The sequence below is a fragment of the Bombina bombina genome, chromosome 12 (genome assembly GCF_027579735.1).
Source record: "Bombina bombina isolate aBomBom1 chromosome 12, aBomBom1.pri, whole genome shotgun sequence".
Lineage (NCBI taxonomy): Eukaryota > Metazoa > Chordata > Amphibia > Anura > Bombinatoridae > Bombina > Bombina bombina.
Window position 1 is genome coordinate 157,813,918 of NC_069510.1, and position 19,236 is coordinate 157,833,153.

General features: G+C 41.4%; 1 protein-coding gene across 1 annotated transcript in view; it reads right to left on the minus strand.

Annotated features, from left to right (window-relative positions):
- Positions 1-19,236, minus strand: part of STRBP (spermatid perinuclear RNA binding protein) — a 177,255-nt gene that overhangs the window by 107,396 nt on the left and 50,623 nt on the right. The window lies entirely within an intron of this gene.

The window sequence follows — 19,236 nt, forward strand, 5'->3', positions numbered from 1 at the left end:
GAGGAACCCTCACCTTATGCCAAGGAAACCTTGATGTTTACACCAGGCTAGATAAGTCCACCATACTTTGTGGTAAATACGACAAGTGACCGGCTTGCAAGCCTGGATCAGGGTGCTAATGACCCTGTCAGAAAAACCTATTTTGGATAGCACTAAATGTTCAATCTCCATGCAGTCAGCCTCAGAGAATCTAGATTTTGGTAAATGAACAGACATTGAAGTAGAAGGTCCGCTCGGAGAGGAAACCTCCACGGAGGAGAGGATGACATTCTCACCAGATCCGCAAACTAGGTTCTGCGGGGCCAAGCTGAAGCTATGAGAATTACAGATGCCCGCTCCTGTTTGGTGGAGACAGATAAATAAGTTTGAACTTCCAAGGAACCAACAGCGCGTCCACCAACGATGCCTGAGGATCTTTTCATCTTGATTCGTATCTGGGTAGTTTGGCATTGAGAAAAGAGGCCATGAGATCTCTCTCTGAAACCCCCCACCTTGCGGTGAAAAGACAACTCTCCGGGATGGAAGGTTTGTCTGCTCAGGAAGTCTTTTTCCCAATTGTCCACCCCCGGGATGTGAATGGCTGAAATGTGACAATTGTGAGATTCCGCCCATTGAAGGATGTAAGACGCTTCTTTCATCGCTAGAAAACTCCTTGTTCCCCCCTGATAATTGATGTAGGCAACCAATGTTACATTGTCCGATTGGAATATGATAAACCGGACAGAACGAAGTTGAGGCCAAGCCATTAGAGCATTGAAAATGGCTACCAATTGCAGAATATTAATTGGAAGAGAGGACTCCTCCAACAACCAGGTTCCCTGAGCTTTTAAGTGACTCCAGACAGCTCCCCAGCGAAGAAGACTGGGTGTCCGTAGTCACAATCTCCCAAGATGGTCTCAAAAAGCACGAACCTTGAGACAGGTCGTCCAGACATAGCAACCAGGAGAGAGTCTCTCATATTATGACTGTCCAGAACAATCCGTTAGGAGAGGTCGGAGTGGTCGGCGTTCCATTATCTTAGCATACATAGTTGTAGAGGTCGCAGATGGAAGTGAGCAAAAGGAATAATATCCATGGAAGCCATGAGGAGACCAATTACTTCCATGCATTGAACCACAGAGGGTTCTGCACAGGACTGTAGAAAGAAACAAGCCGAAAGGAGCTTTAACCGTTGTAATAAGTATCCTTTTGGATTATAATTAATAAGAATAATTTGGGATTATAATTGATCACTTAGGAAAATTTTCATGGAAATCGAATCAATGATCGTTCCCAGAAAACCTATCCTGTACCCCTGGGAAATGACGTCCAAGACCCAGGGGTCCTAAACATCGCCCAACCAAGCGTCCTGAAAAAAGAGATAGTCTGCCCCTGTAAGGATTCCATTCCTGGTTTTCCTTGCTACAGCAGCTCACCTACACACACCTGTATTTAAGTCATGTCTCCGCCCTAAACAAGTGCTTAGTTATTGTGTTCAGTACAGCTAAGCTGTTTGCTCTATTCTTAAAAGAGTACCTTTTGCCTATATAATTTACTAACAGATTATAACCAAACATTTGGATTACAAATATAACTTCTATCTGGGTTATTACTGGTCTGCTCCTTCGTATATAGCCTGGGTTGCTATATTTCTACAACCTTGCCTGTTTGTTCGCTCAGTATCCATTTAGTTCCACTGCCTGCTAACTGCAGTACTTCTGCCATTGAATCTGAGGATATCGACTCTGCAAGTTACTTTCAACCTGGAAACTACCGGAACTTCCACCGCAACTACTAAGTGAGTTAATTTCCATTTTTCTCTCATGCTATACAGTTTTGCTTATTTAGCTGCATACCTTCAACTAATTTTAAATCCGGAGATAATTACTTGAAATACCAGCTCCTTACATCTCTACGCTGCTAGTGTGACGTCACCGAAAGGGAATCCCCCTGCTATCAGTCACGCCTCTACCTGCGGTCTCAAGTTACACTGCTCCGCTTCCAAGTTACACTGTAGCCTGTCAGCAGCTGCTCTTCACAAGACGTTACAGACAAACACAGGATTATTCAGTGAGAGTTGATATCATTTGATTGCCTATTACAGTGGGACTTAAAGGAATAATATCTTTTAGTGAATAGTACTTTATTCCTACTTTTGACCAACGAGTCATTTTTGATAAAATTTCACTCTAAAAAACCACAGCCTATGCTAATACAATAGTCTGTTGATTAGAGTGATACATATAAAAGTAACAGATTCGGCAGTTGCGATCCTGCTTAAGAAAAACATAAGAGAACCTTACAGCCCCCTACGCAATCCAATCCCGGATGAGGGGCCGACCCTTCATGCAGATTTATTATTGTGTTTCTTGGACTGCTTAGCTTTGTTCCAGGACTGTCCGGGCTTTCAGGCACTCTTGGGCTGATCCGCCTTGGAGATGAACTGAATCCTCTGACCCTTGTATGAGCAAAAGGGATGAAAATTAACAGATTGGCAACCATTGGATCTAGCTTTTTTATCCTGAGGGAGGAAGGCTCCCTTCTCTCCAGTCACCGTGGAAATTATGGAATCCAGGCCTGGACCAAACAACGTCTTATCTTTGAAGGCTAAGGAGAGAAGTCTGGATTTAGATACCATGTCAGCTGACCAAGACTTTAACCAAAGAGCTCTTCGCGAAAGGACCACAAACCCAGAAGACAGAATGCAGACGAATGATTTGCATGTTAGCGTCACAGATAAAGGAATTAGCTATCTTCAGAGCATTAATTTGATCCTGAATATCCTCCATCAGAGTTTCAACTTGTATCAACTCCTATAAGAGAGAGCACCAATAATGGATGTACCCAGAAAAGTCTCAGGAGCTTTTCTAATGTCATAAACCCTGTCTAGTTCAGGAATGTTTGGTTTCTCAGACAATTTGGGTTCAGGAACGTCCAAAGTCGATAAGAACTCCATAAGCAAAAAGCAGAGATGTTCAAGTTTGAAATGGAAACTTCCTCAGGTTACACTGATTTTTCCTCAGTGGAGTCTAAATTAGAAAGCTCACCCTCAGACGCTATTGAGGTATGTTCATCCTGGAGTGCTGGGATAGACTCGGCAATGCAGACCACATAGAACTGACTCCTGTATCAGGAGTGATGTGTTTAATCTTTCTCTTGCATTTGCCCAAAAAAGGCAAGGCATTCAACCCAGAAGAAAAAGTTGACTGTAGCTGTGCTGCGAAATCCGTTGGTAAAAAAATACCTCCAGGTGGACGTTGAGTAGAACCACAGGGCACTGCTTGTGTTTTATAAGGGGCCGGGGACTGAGGAAACAGCTGATGAATCACCTGAACCACAGAGTCCTGAGAGGTGGAGGGCTATGAGGGGGAAAATATTTTGGTCAAGGGGGGAATAGACCCAGTCCCCTTCTTGGACTGTAATACTAAGCTTACGCATGTAGCGCAAAACTGAGTAGGGGAAGAAGAGGAAACTGAAAAAGAAGAGGATTAGTAACCTCCATTGAATCATAATTATCCTCCATAGCTCTTAGCATGAAAAAAGAAATGTTTTCCTTATTCAAAAAACAGCACCTCTACCTGACCCTCACTAAGGCAAGGCACTTACCACCTCCCAGATCACCTTATGAGCTCAAGACAATGCCGTGTGTGGTAAGAGGCTTTAATCGCGTCAGAGATACAGGCGAGAGGAGCGGAAGTAAGCCGCAGTCGGAAAACTTCAGATGAGACCTAGATCGCCCCGATTCACATGGCGCCGTGACTAAGGCACGCCCACTGCTCTGCACATAAGCACGTGAAGCGGCAAAATGTTGCGATCACATATAGCAGACGAAGGCAAAGAATCACTGGGGGAGTGATGGAAGTGGGAGGGATACTTATAGCTTTGGCTGGGGTGTCTTTGCCTCCTCCAGGTGGCCAGGTGTTGAATTCCCAATAGTAATGAATGAATTTGTGGACTCTCCCTGCCATTGGAAAGAAAAACCTAACACTGATCGCATATTCTCAAGTGTGTTAACCCGACATTAAAATATGAATATTTCACATTCCAATGTTCTTCACACAGCAGAATATGTTCTATTTATTCACAAATACATATTTCTACATAAATCTGATGGTATTTTTGTACAATATATATCTATACACACACCCACCCATATATGTATATATATATATATATATATATATATATATATATATATATATATATATATATATATATATATATACACGATTATACATATATAAATATATATATTGGAATATCTATTTTTAAATACTTAATCCATATTCTGCTATCTGCAGAACATTGGAATGTGAAATATTTGCAGTAAATACACAGTATAACACCTTATTAAATATGAATATTGAATAAATATGCTTTTACATGTTTTCATCTACTTGACTGCAAATGGCTTCAATGCATATATATATATATATATATATATATATATACACATATGCATTTATGTGTTTATATTTGTATATATGTCTGGAAATACTGGTATACACATATAAATACATATGTTTTTAATGACTGTGTATACACACTAATGCTTTTTATTGTAAATAGTTGCACATTTGGTGTGGTTATATAATGATGACATATTAATGAAATGTTAATACATTTTGATATATTTAAAAAAAAGTGCTGAACCCCCTTTCTTTTTTTCAGGTAGACCGATGGTTTAAACCTGATTATATTCTATATTAACTATTTTATTATAACAAGAGGCTACTAAGCAGTCACACTGTATGGTAGGTAACTTATAACTGTAGGCTACTGAGCAGTCACACTGTAAGGTAGGTAACTTATAACTGTAGGCTACTGAGCAGTCACACTGTAAGGTAGGTAACTTATAACTGTAGGCTACTGAGCAGTCACACTGTAAGGTAGGTAACTTATAACTGTAGGTTACTGAGCAGTCACACTGTAAGGTAGGTAACGTATAACTGTAGGCTACTGAGCAGTCACACTGTAAGGTAGGTAACGTATAACTGTAGGCTACTGAGCAGTCACACTGTAAGGTAGGTAACATATAACTGTAGGTTACTGAGCAGTCACACTGTAAGGTAGGTAACTTATAACTGTAGGCTACTGAGCAGTAACACTGTAAGGTAGGTAACTTATAACTGTAGGCTACTGAGCAGTCACACTGTAAGGTAGGTAACTTATAACTGTAGGTTACTGAGCAGTCACACTGTAAGGTAGGTAACTTATAACTGTAGGTGACTGAGCAGTCACACTGTAAGGTAGGTAACTTATAACTGTAGGTTACTGAGCAGTCACACTGTAAGGTAGGTAACGTATAACTGTAGGTTACTGAGCAGTCACACTGTAAGGTAGGTAACTTAAAACTGTAGGTGACTGAGCAGTCACACTGTAAGGTAGGTAACATATAACTGTAGGCTACTGAGCAGTCACACTGTAAGGTAGGTAACGTATAACTGTAGGCTACTGAGCAGTCACACTGTAAGGTAGGTAACATATAACTGTAGGTTACTGAGCAGTCACACTGTAAGGTAGGTAACTTATAACTGTAGGCTACTGAGCAGTCACACTGTAAGGTAGGTAACTTATAACTGTAGGCTACTGAGCAGTCACACTGTAAGGTAGGTAACTTATAACTGTAGGTTACTGAGCAGTCACACTGTAAGGTAGGTAACTTATAACTGTAGGTTACTGAGCAGTCACACTGTAAGGTAGGTAACTTATAACTGTAGGTTACTGAGCAGTCACACTGTAAGGTAGGTAACGTATAACTGTAGGTTACTGAGCAGTCACACTGTAAGGTAGGTAACTTATAACTGTAGGCTACTGAGCAGTCACACTGTAAGGTAGGTAACATATAACTGTAGGTTACTGAGCAGTCACACTGTAAGGTAGGTAACGTATAACTGTAGGCTACTGAGCAGTCACACTGTAAGGTAGGTAACGTATAACTGTAGGCTACTGAGCAGTCACACTGTAAGGTAGGTAACTTATAACTGTAGGCTACTGAGCAGTCACACTGTAGGTAACTTATAACTGTAGGTTACTGAGCAGTCACACTGTAAGGTAGGTAACTTATAACTGTAGGTGACTGAGCAGTCACACTGTAAGGTAAGTAACGTATAACTGTAGGTTACTGAGCAGTCACACTGTAAGGTAGGTAACTTATAACTGTAGGTAACTGAGCAGTCACACTGTAAGGTAGGTAACTTATAACTGTAGGCTACTGAGCAGTCACACTGTAAGGTAGGTAACGTATAACTGTAGGCTACTGAGCAGTCACACTGTAAGGTAGGTAACATATAACTGTAGGCTACTGAGCAGTCACACTGTAAGGTAGGTAACATATAACTGTAGGTTACTGAGCAGTCACACTGTAAGGTAGGTAACGTATAACTGTAGGCTACTGAGCAGTCACACTGTAAGGTAGGTAACATATAACTGTAGGCTACTGAGCAGTCACACTGTAAGGTAGGTAACGTATAACTGTAGGCTACTGAGCAGTCACACTGTAAGGTAGGTAACATATAACTGTAGGCTACTGAGCAGTCACACTGTAAGGTAGGTAACATATAACTGTAGGTTACTGAGCAGTCACACTGTAAGGTAGGTAACGTATAACTGTAGGTTACTGAGCAGTCACACTGTAGGTAACTTATAACTGTAGGTTACTGAGCAGTCACACTGTAAGGTAGGTAACGTATAACTGTAGGTTACTGAGCAGTCACATTGTAAGGTAGGTAACGTATAACTGTAGGTTACTGAGCAGTCACACTGTAGGTAACTTATAACTGTAGGCTACTGAGCAGTCACACTGTAGGTAACTTATAACTGTAGGTGACTGAGCAGTCACACTGTAAGGTAGGTAACTTATAACTGTAGGCTACTGAGCAGTCACACTGTAAGGTAGGTAACTTATAACTGTAGGTTACTGAGCAGTCACACTGTAAGGTAGGTAACTTATAACTGTAGGTGACTGAGCAGTCATACTGTAAGGTAGGTAACTTATAACTGTAGGCTACTGAGCAGTCACACTGTAAGGTAGGTAACTTATAACTGTAGGCTACTGAGCAGTCACACTGTAAGGTAGGTAACTTATAACTGTAGGTTACTGAGCAGTCACACTGTAAGGTAGGTAACTTATAACTGTAGGTTACTGAGCAGTCACACTGTAAGGTAGGTAACTTATAACTGTAGGTTACTGAGCAGTCACACTGTAAGGTAGGTAACGTATAACTGTAGGCTACTGAGCAGTCACACTGTAAGGTAGGTAACGTATAACTGTAGGCTACTGAGCAGTCACACTGTAAGGTAGGTAACTTATAACTGTAGGTTACTGAGCAGTCACACTGTAAGGTAGGTAACGTATAACTGTAGGCTACTGAGCAGTCACACTGTAAGGTAGGTAACGTATAACTGTAGGCTACTGAGCAGTCACACTGTAAGGTAGGTAACTTATAACTGTAGGTTACTGAGCAGTCACACTGTAAGGTAGGTAACTTATAACTGTAGGTTACTGAGCAGTCACACTGTAAGGTAGGTAACGTATAACTGTAGGCTACTGAGCAGTCACACTGTAAGGTAGGTAACTTATAACTGTAGGCTACTGAGCAGTCACACTGTAAGGTAGGTAACTTATAACTGTAGGCTACTGAGCAGTCACACTGTAAGGTAGGTAACTTATAACTGTAGGCTACTGAGCAGTCACACTGTAAGGTAGGTAACTTATAACTGTAGGTTACTGAGCAGTCACACTGTAAGGTAGGTAACGTATAACTGTAGGTTACTGAGCAGTCACACTGTAAGGTAGGTAACTTATAACTGTAGGTTACTGAGCAGTCACACTGTAAGGTAGGTAACGTATAACTGTAGGCTACTGAGCAGTCACACTGTAAGGTAGGTAACTTATAACTGTAGGCTACTGAGCAGTCACACTGTAAGGTAGGTAACATATAACTGTAGGCTACTGAGCAGTCACACTGTAAGGTAGGTAACATATAACTGTAGGCTACTGAGCAGTAACACTGTAAGGTAGGTAACTTATAACTGTAGGCTACTGAGCAGTCACACTGTAAGGTAGGTAACTTATAACTGTAGGCTACTGAGCAGTCACACTGTAAGGTAGGTAACTTATAACTGTAGGCTACTGAGCAGTCACACTGTAAGGTAGGTAACTTATAACTGTAGGCTACTGAGCAGTCATACTGTAAGGTAGGTAACGTATAACTGTAGGCTACTGAGCAGTCACACTGTAAGGTAGGTAACATATAACTGTAGGCTACTGAGCAGTAACACTGTAAGGTAGGTAACTTATAACTGTAGGCTACTGAGCAGTCACACTGTAAGGTGGGTAACTTATAACTGTAGGTTACTGAGCAGTCACACTGTAAGGTAGGTAACTTATAACTGTAGGCTACTGAGCAGTCACACTGTAAGGTGGGTAACTTATAACTGTAGGTTACTGAGCAGTCACACTGTAAGGTAGGTAACTTATAACTGTAGGCTACTGAGCAGTAACACTGTAAGGTAGGTAACTTATAACTGTAGGCTACTGAGCAGTAACATTGTAAGGTAGGTAACTTATAACTGTAGGCTACTGAGCAGTCACACTGTAAGGTAGGTAACGTATAATTGTAGGCTACTGAGCAGTCACACTGTAAGGTAGGTAACATATAACTGTAGGCTACTGAGCAGTCACACTGTAAGGTAGGTAACTTATAACTGTAGGTTACTGAGCAGTCACACTGTAAGGTAGGTAACATATAACTGTAGGTTACTGAGCAGTCACACTGTAAGGTAGGTAACTTATAACTGTAGGCTACTGAGCAGTCACACTGTAAGGTAGGTAACGTATAACTGTAGGCTACTGAGCAGTCACACTGTAAGGTAGGTAACGTATAACTGTAGGCTACTGAGCAGTCACACTGTAAGGTAGGTAACATATAACTGTAGGTTACTGAGCAGTTACACTGTAAGGTAGGTAACTTATAACTGTAGGCTTACTGAGCAGTCACACTGTAAGGTAGGTAACTTATAACTGTAGGTTACTGAGCAGTCACACTGTAAGGTAGGTAACTTATAAACTGTAGGCTACTGAGCAGTCACACTGTAAGGTAGGTAACTTATAACTGTAGGCTACTGAGCAGTCACACTGTAAGGTAGGTAACTTATAACTGTAGGTTACTGAGCAGTCACACTGTAAGGTAGGTAACGTATAACTGTAGGCTACTGAGCAGTCACACTGTAAGGTAGGTAACTTATAACTGTAGGTCTACTGAGCAGTCACACTGTAAGGTAGGTAACTTATAACTGTAGGCTACTGAGCAGTCACACTGTAAGGTAGGTAACTTATAACTGTAGGCTACTGAGCAGTCACACTGTAAGGTAGGTAACTTATAACTGTAGGCTACTGAGCAGTCACACTGTAAGGTAGGTAACTTATAACTGTAGGCTTACTGAGCAGTCACACTGTAAGGTAGGTAACTTATAACTGTAGGCTACTGAGCAGTCACACTGTAAGGTAGGTAACTTATAACTGTAGGCTACTGAGCAGTAACACTGTAAGGTAGGTAACTTATAACTGTAGGCTACTGAGCAGTCACACTGTAAGGTAGGTAACTTATAACTGTAGGTTACTGAGCAGTCACACTGTAAGGTAGGTAACTTATAACTGTAGGCTACTGAGCAGTCACACTGTAAGGTAGGTAACTTATAACTGTAGGTTACTGAGCAGTCACACTGTAAGGTAGGTAACTTATAACTGTAGGCTACTGAGCAGTCACACTGTAAGGTAGGTAACTTATAACTGTAGGCTACTGAGCAGTAACACTGTAAGGTAGGTAACTTATAACTGTAGGCTACTGAGCAGTCACACTGTAAGGTAGGTAACGTATAACTGTAGGCTACTGAGCAGTCACACTGTAAGGTAGGTAACATATAACTGTAGGCTACTGAGCAGTCACACTGTAAGGTAGGTAACTTATAACTGTAGGTTACTGAGCAGTCACACTGTAAGGTAGGTAACATATAACTGTAGGTTACTGAGCAGTCACACTGTAAGGTAGGTAACTTATAACTGTAGGCTACTGAGCAGTCACACTGTAAGGTAGGTAACGTATAACTGTAGGCTACTGAGCAGTCACACTGTAAGGTAGGTAACTTATAACTGTAGGCTACTGAGCAGTCACACTGTAAGGTAGGTAACATATAACTGTAGGTTACTGAGCAGTTACACTGTAAGGTAGGTAACATATAACTGTAGGTTACTGAGCAGTCACACTGTAAGGTAGGTAACTTATAACTGTAGGTTACTAAGCAGTCACACTGTAAGGTAGGTAACTTATAACTGTAGGCTACTGAGCAGTCACACTGTAAGGTAGGTAACTTATAACTGTAGGCTACTGAGCAGTCACACTGTAAGGTAGGTAACTTATAACTGTAGGCTACTGAGCAGTCACACTGTAAGGTAGGTAACGTATAACTGTAGGCTACTGAGCAGTCACACTGTAAGGTAGGTAACATATAACTGTAGGTTACTGAGCAGTTACACTGTAAGGTAGGTAACATATAACTGTAGGTTACTGAGCAGTCACACTGTAAGGTAGGTAACTTATAACTGTAGGCTACTGAGCAGTCACACTGTACGGTAGGTAACATATAACTGTAGGTTACTGAGCAGTCACACTGTAAGGTAGGTAACTTATAACTGTAGGTTACTGAGCAGTCACACTGTAAGGTAGGTAACGTATAACTGTAGGTTACTGAGCAGTCACACTGTAAGGTAGGTAACATATAACTGTAGGTTACTGAGCAGTCACACTGTAAGGTAGGTAACTTATAACTGTAGGCTACTGAGCAGTCACACTGTAAGGTAGGTAACGTATAACTGTAGGCTACTGAGCAGTCACACTGTACGGTAGGTAACATATAACTGTAGGCTACTGAGCAGTCACACTGTAAGGTAGGTAACTTATAACTGTAGGTTACTGAGCAGTCACACTGTATGGTAGGTAACTTATAACTGTAGGTTACTGAGCAGTCACACTGTAAGGTGGGTAACTTATAACTGTAGGCTACTGAGCAGTCACACTGTAAGGTAGGTAACGTATAACTGTAGGCTACTGAGCAGTCACACTGTAAGGTAGGTAACGTATAACTGTAGGTTACTGAGCAGTCACACTGTAAGGTAGGTAACTTATAACTGTAGGTTACTGAGCAGTCACACTGTAAGGTAGGTAACGTATAACTGTAGGTTACTGAGCAGTCACACTGTAAGGTAGGTAACTTATAACTGTAGGCTACTGAGCAGTCACACTGTAAGGTAGGTAACTTATAACTGTAGGCTACTGAGCAGTCACACTGTAAGGTAGGTAACATATAACTGTAGGCTACTGAGCAGTCACACTGTAAGGTAGGTAACTTATAACTGTAGGCTACTGAGCAGTCACACTGTAAGGTAGGTAACATAACTGTAGGTTACTGAGCAGTCACACTGTAAGGTAGGTAACTTATAACTGTAGGTTACTGAGCAGTCACACTGTAAGGTAGGTAACTTATAACTGTAGGCTACTGAGCAGTCACACTGTAAGGTAGGTAACGTATAACTGTAGGTTACTGAGCAGTCACACTGTAAGGTAGGTAACATATAACTGTAGGTTACTGAGCAGTCACACTGTAAGGTAGGTAACTTATAACTGTAGGTTACTGAGCAGTCACACTGTAAGGTAGGTAACTTATAACTGTAGGTTACTGAGCAGTCACACTGTAAGGTAGGTAACTTATAACTGTAGGTTACTGAGCAGTTACACTGTAAGGTAGGTAACATATAACTGTAGGCTACTGAGCAGTCACACTGTACGGTAGGTAACTTATAACTGTAGGCTACTGAGCAGTCACACTGTAAGGTAGGTAACATATAACTGTAGGCTACTGAGCAGTCACACTGTAAGGTGGGTAACTTATAACTGTAGGCTACTGAGCAGTCACACTGTACGGTAGGTAACTTATAACTGTAGGTTACTGAGCAGTCACACTGTAAGGTAGGTAACTTATAACTGTAGGCTACTGAGCAGTCACACTGTAAGGTAGGTAACTTATAACTGTAGGCTACTGAGCAGTCACACTGTAAGGTAGGTAACTTATAACTGTAGGCTACTGAGCAGTCACACTGTATGGTAGGTAACTTATAACTGTAGGTTACTGAGCAGTTACACTGTAAGGTAGGTAACGTATAACTGTAGGCTACTGAGCAGTCACACTGTAAGGTAGGTAACTTATAACTGTAGGTTACTGAGCAGTCACACTGTAAGGTAGGTAACTTATAACTGTAGGCTACTGAGCAGTCACACTGTAAGGTAGGTAGGCTACTGAGCAGTCACACTGTAAGGTAGGTAACGTATAACTGTAGGTTACTGAGCAGTAACACTGTAAGGTAGGTAACTTATAACTGTAGGTTACTGAGCAGTCACACTGTAAGGTAGGTAACGTATAACTGTAGGTTACTGAGCAGTCACACTGTAAGGTAGGTAACTTATAACTGTAGGTTACTGAGCAGTCACACTGTAAGGTAGGTAACGTATAACTGTAGGTTACTGAGCAGTCACACTGTAAGGTAGGTAACATATAACTGTAGGTTACTGAGCAGTCACACTGTAAGGTAGGTAACTTAGAACTGTAGGCTACTGAGCAGTCACACTGTAAGGTAGGTAACTTATAACTGTAGGCTACTGAGCAGTCACACTGTAAGGTAGGTAACTTATAACTGTAGGTTACTGAGCAGTCACACTGTAAGGTAGGTAACTTATAACTGTAGGTTACTGAGCAGTCACACTGTAAGGTAGGTAACTTATAACTGTAGGCTACTGAGCAGTCACACTGTAAGGTAGGTAACGTATAACTGTAGGTTACTGAGCAGTCACACTGTAAGGTAGGTAACATATAACTGTAGGTTACTGAGCAGTCACACTGTAAGGTAGGTAACTTATAACTGTAGGTTACTGAGCAGTCACACTGTAAGGTAGGTAACTTATAACTGTAGGTTACTGAGCAGTCACACTGTAAGGTAGGTAACGTATAACTGTAGGCTACTGAGCAGTCACACTGTACGGTAGGTAACATATAACTGTAGGTTACTGAGCAGTCACACTGTAAGGTAGGTAACATATAACTGTAGGTTACTGAGCAGTCACACTGTAAGGTAGGTAACATATAACTGTAGGTTACTGAGCAGTCACACTGTAAGGTAGGTAACTTATAACTGTAGGTTACTGAGCAGTCACACTGTAAGGTAGGTAACTTATAACTGTAGGTTACTGAGCAGTCACACTGTAAGGTAGGTAACGTATAACTGTAGGCTACTGAGCAGTCACACTGTACGGTAGGTAACATATAACTGTAGGTTACTGAGCAGTCACACTGTAAGGTAGGTAACATATAACTGTAGGTTACTGAGCAGTCACACTGTAAGGTAGGTAACGTATAACTGTAGGTGACTGAGCAGTCACACTGTAAGATAGGTAACTTATAACTGTAGGTTACTGAGCAGTCACACTGTAAGGTAGGTAACATATAACTGTAGGTTACTGAGCAGTCACACTGTAAGGTGGGTAACTTATAACTGTAGGCTACTGAGCAGTCACACTGTAAGGTAGGTAACGTATAACTGTAGGTTACTGAGCAGTCACACTGTAAGGTAGGTAACGTATAACTGTAGGTTACTGAGCAGTCACACTGTATGGTAGGTAACTTATAACTGTAGGCTACTGAGCAGTAACACTGTAAGGTAGGTAACTTATAACTGTAGGTTACTGAGCAGTCACACTGTAAGGTAGGTAACTTATAACTGTAGGTTACTGAGCAGTCACACTGTAAGGTAGGTAACTTATAACTGTAGGTTACTGAGCAGTCACACTGTAAGGTAGGTAACTTATAACTGTAGGCTACTGAGCAGTCACACTGTAAGGTAGGTAACTTATAACTGTAGGCTACTGAGCAGTCACACTGTAAGGTAGGTAACTTATAACTGTAGGCTACTGAGCAGTCACACTGTAAGGTAGGTAACTTATAACTGTAGGTTACTGAGCAGTTACACTGTAAGGTAGGTAACGTATAACTGTAGGCTACTGAGCAGTCACACTGTAAGGTAGGTAACGTATAACTGTAGGCTACTGAGCAGTCACACTGTAAGGTAGGTAACTTATAACTGTAGGTTACTGAGCAGTCACACTGTAAGGTAGGTAACGTATAACTGTAGGCTACTGAGCAGTCACACTGTAAGGTAGGTAACTTATAACTGTAGGTTACTGAGCAGTCACACTGTAAGGTAGGTAACTTATAACTGTAGGCTACTGAGCAGTCACACTGTAAGGTAGGTAACTTATAACTGTAGGCTACTGAGCAGTCACACTGTAAGGTAGGTAACTTATAACTGTAGGTTACTGAGCAGTCACACTGTAAGGTAGGTAACTTATAACTGTAGGTTACTGAGCAGTCACACTGTAAGGTAGGTAACTTATAACTGTAGGTTACTGAGCAGTTACACTGTAAGGTAGGTAACTTATAACTGTAGGTTACTGAGCAGTCACACTGTAAGGTAGGTAACGTATAACTGTAGGTTACTGAGCAGTCACACTGTAAGGTAGGTAACGTATAACTGTAGGCTACTGAGCAGTCACACTGTAAGGTAGGTAACGTATAACTGTAGGCTACTGAGCAGTCACACTGTAAGGTAGGTAACATATAACTGTAGGCTACTGAGCAGTCACACTGTACGGTAGGTAACATATAACTGTAGGTTACTGAGCAGTCACACTGTAAGGTAGGTAACGTATAACTGTAGGCTACTGAGCAGTCACACTGTAAGGTAGGTAACGTATAACTGTAGGTTACTGAGCAGTTACACTGTAAGGTAGGTAACTTATAACTGTAGGTTACTGAGCAGTCACACTGTAAGGTAGGTAACATATAACTGTAGGCTACTGAGCAGTCACACTGTAAGGTAGGTAACTTATAACTGTAGGTTACTGAGCAGTCACACTGTAAGGTAGGTAACGTATAACTGTAGGCTACTGAGCAGTCACACTGTAAGGTAGGTAACTTATAACTGTAGGCTACTGAGCAGTCACACTGTAAGGTAGGTAACTTATAACTGTAGGCTACTGAGCAGTCACACTGTAAGGTAGGTAACGTATAACTGTAGGCTACTGAGCAGTCACACTGTAAGGTAGGTAACGTATAACTGTAGGCTACTGAGCAGTCACACTGTAAGGTAGGTAACTTATAACTGTAGGTTACTGAGCAGTCACACTGTAAGGTAGGTAACTTATAACTGTAGGCTACTGAGCAGTCACACTGTAAGGTAGGTAACTTATAACTGTAGGCTACTGAGCAGTCACACTGTAAGGTAGGTAACATATAACTGTAGGTTACTGAGCAGTCACACTGTAAGGTAGGTAACTTATAACTGTAGGTTACTGAGCAGTCACACTGTAAGGTAGGTAACTTATAACTGTAGGTTACTGAGCAGTCACACTGTAAGGTAGGTAACTTATAACTGTAGGCTACTGAGCAGTCACACTGTAAGGTAGGTAACTTATAACTGTAGGCTACTGAGCAGTCACACTGTAAGGTAGGTAACTTATAACTGTAGGTTACTGAGCAGTCACACTGTAAGGTAGGTAACATATAACTGTAGGCTACTGAGCAGTCACACTGTAAGGTAGGTAACATATAACTGTAGGTTACTGAGCAGTTACACTGTAAGGTAGGTAACTTATAACTGTAGGCTACTGAGCAGTCACACTGTAAGGTAGGTAACTTATAACTGTAGGTTACTGAGCAGTCACACTGTAAGGTAGGTAACTTATAACTGTAGGTTACTGAGCAGTCACACTGTAAGGTGGGTAACTTATAACTGTAGGCTACTGAGCAGTAACACTGTAAGGTAGGTAACTTATAACTGTAGGTTACTGAGCAGTCACACTGTAAGGTAGGTAACGTATAACTGTAGGCTACTGAGCAGTCACACTGTAAGGTAGGTAACGTATAACTGTAGGCTACTGAGCAGTAACACTGTAAGGTAGGTAACTTATAACTGTAGGTTACTGAGCAGTCACACTGTAAGGTAGGTAACGTATAACTGTAGGTTACTGAGCAGTCACACTGTAAGGTAGGTAACGTATAACTGTAGGTTACTGAGCAGTCACACTGTAAGGTAGGTAACGTATAACTGTAGGTTACTGAGCAGTCACACTGTAAGGTAGGTAACGTATAACTGTAGGTTACTGAGCAGTCACACTGTAAGGTGGGTAACTTATAACTGTAGGTTACTGAGCAGTTACACTGTAAGGTAGGTAACGTATAACTGTAGGCTACTGAGCAGTCACACTGTAAGGTAGGTAACATATAACTGTAGGTTACTGAGCAGTCACACTGTAAGGTAGGTAACGTATAACTGTAGGCTACTGAGCAGTCACACTGTAAGGTAGGTAACTTATAACTGTAGGTTACTGAGCAGTCACACTGTAAGGTAGGTAACTTATAACTGTAGGTTACTGAGCAGTCACACTGTAAGGTAGGTAACTTATAACTGTAGGCTACTGAGCAGTCACACTGTAAGGTAGGTAACTTATAACTGTAGGCTACTGAGCAGTCACACTGTAAGGTAGGTAACGTATAACTGTAGGCTACTGAGCAGTCACACTGTAAGGTAGGTAACTTATAACTGTAGGTTACTGAGCAGTCACACTGTAAGGTAGGTAACATATAACTGTAGGTTACTGAGCAGTCACACTGTAAGGTAGGTAACTTATAACTGTAGGTTACTGAGCAGTCACACTGTAAGGTAGGTAACTTATAACTGTAGGTTACTGAGCAGTCACACTGTAAGGTAGGTAACTTATAACTGTAGGTTACTGAGCAGTCACACTGTAAGGTAGGTAACTTATAACTGTAGGTTACTGAGCAGTCACACTGTAAGGTAGGTAACTTATAACTGTAGGCTACTGAGCAGTCACACTGTAAGGTAGGTAACTTATAACTGTAGGTTACTGAGCAGTTACACTGTAAGGTAGGTAACATATAACTGTAGGTTACCGAGCAGTTACACTGTAAGGTAGGTAACATATAACTGTAGGTTACTGAGCAGTTACACTGTAAGGTAGGTAACTAATAACTGTAGGTTACTGAGCAGTCACACTGTAAGGTAGGTAACATATAACTGTAGGCTACTGAGCAGTCACACTGTAAGGTAGGTAACTTATAACTGTAGGTTACTGAGCAGTTACACTGTAAGGTAGGTAACGTATAACTGTAGGCTACTGAGCAGTCACACTGTAAGGTAGGTAACTTATAACTGTAGGCTACTGAGCAGTCACACTGTAAGGTGGGTAACTTATAACTGTAGGCTACTGAGCAGTCACACTGTAAGGTAGGTAACTTATAACTGTAGGCTACTGAGCAGTCACACTGTAAGGTAGGTAACGTATAACTGTAGGTTACTGAGCAGTCACACTGTACGGTAGGTAACTTATAACTGTAGGCTACTGAGCAGTCACACTGTAAGGTAGGTAACTTATAACTGTAGGCTACTGAGCAGTCACACTGTAAGGTAGGTAACATATAACTGTAGGTTACTGAGCAGTCACACTGTAAGGTAGGTAACTTATAACTGTAGGTTACTGAGCAGTCACACTGTAAGGTAGGTAACTTATAACTGTAGGCTACTGAGCAGTCACACTGTAAGGTAGGTAACGTATAACTGTAGGCTACTGAGCAGTCACACTGTAAGGTAGGTAACTTATAACTGTAGGCTACTGAGCAGTCACACTGTAAGGTAGGTAACATATAACTGTAGGTTACTGAGCAGTCACACTGTAAGGTAGGTAACTTATAACTGTAGGTTACTGAGCAGTCACACTGTAAGGTAGGTAACGTATAACTGTAGGCTACTGAGCAGTCACACTGTAAGGTAGGTAACGTATAACTGTAGGTTACTGAGCAGTCACACTGTAAGGTAGGTAACGTATAACTGTAGGCTACTGAGCAGTCACACTGTAAGGTAGGTAACTTATAACTGTAGGTTACTGAGCAGTCACACTGTAAGGTAGGTAACGTATAACTGTAGGCTACTGAGCAGTCACACTGTAAGGTAGGTAACTTATAACTGTAGGTTACTGAGCAGTCACACTGTAAGGTAGGTAACTTATAACTGTAGGTTACTGAGCAGTCACACTGTAAGGTAGGTAACGTATAACTGTAGGCTACTGAGCAGTCACACTGTAAGGTAGGTAACATATAACTGTAGGCTACTGAGCAGTCACACTGTAAGGTAGGTAACTTATAACTGTAGGCTACTGAGCAGTCACACTGTAAGGTAGGTAACGTATAACTGTAGGTGACTGAGCAGTCACACTGTAAGGTAGGTAACTTATAACTGTAGGTGACTGAGCAGTCACACTGTAAGGTAGGTAACGTATAACTGTAGGTTACTGAGCAGTCACACTGTAGGTAACTTATAACTGTAGGTGACTGAGCAGTCACACTGTAAGATAGGTAACTTATAACTGTAGGTGACTGAGCAGTCACACTGTAAGGTAGGTAACGTATAACTGTAGGTTACTGAGCAGTCACACTGTAAGGTAGGTAACTTATAACTGTAGGTTACTGAGCAGTCACACTGTAAGGTAGGTAACTTATAACTGTAGGTTACTGAGCAGTCACACTGTAAGGTAGGTAACGTATAACTGTAGGCTACTGAGCAGTCACACTGTAAGGTAGGTAACTTATAACTGTAGGTTACTGAGCAGTCACACTGTAAGGTAGGTAACTTATAACTGTAGGCTACTGAGCAGTCACACTGTAAGGTAGGTAGGCTACTGAGCAGTCACACTGTAAGGTAGGTAACTTATAACTGTAGGCTACTGAGCAGTCACACTGTAAGGTAGGTAACTTATAACTGTAGGTTACTGAGCAGTCACACTGTAAGGTAGGTAACTTATAACTGTAGGTTACTGAGCAGTCACACTGTAAGGTAGGTAACTTATAACTGTAGGTTACTGAGCAGTCACACTGTAAGGTAGGTAACTTATAACTGTAGGTTACTGAGCAGTCACACTGTAAGGTAGGTAACTTATAACTGTAGGTTACTGAGCAGTCACACTGTAAGGTAGGTAACGTATAACTGTAGGCTACTGAGCAGTCACACTGTAAGGTAGGTAACTTATAACTGTAGGTTACTGAGCAGTCACACTGTAAGGTAGGTAACTTATAACT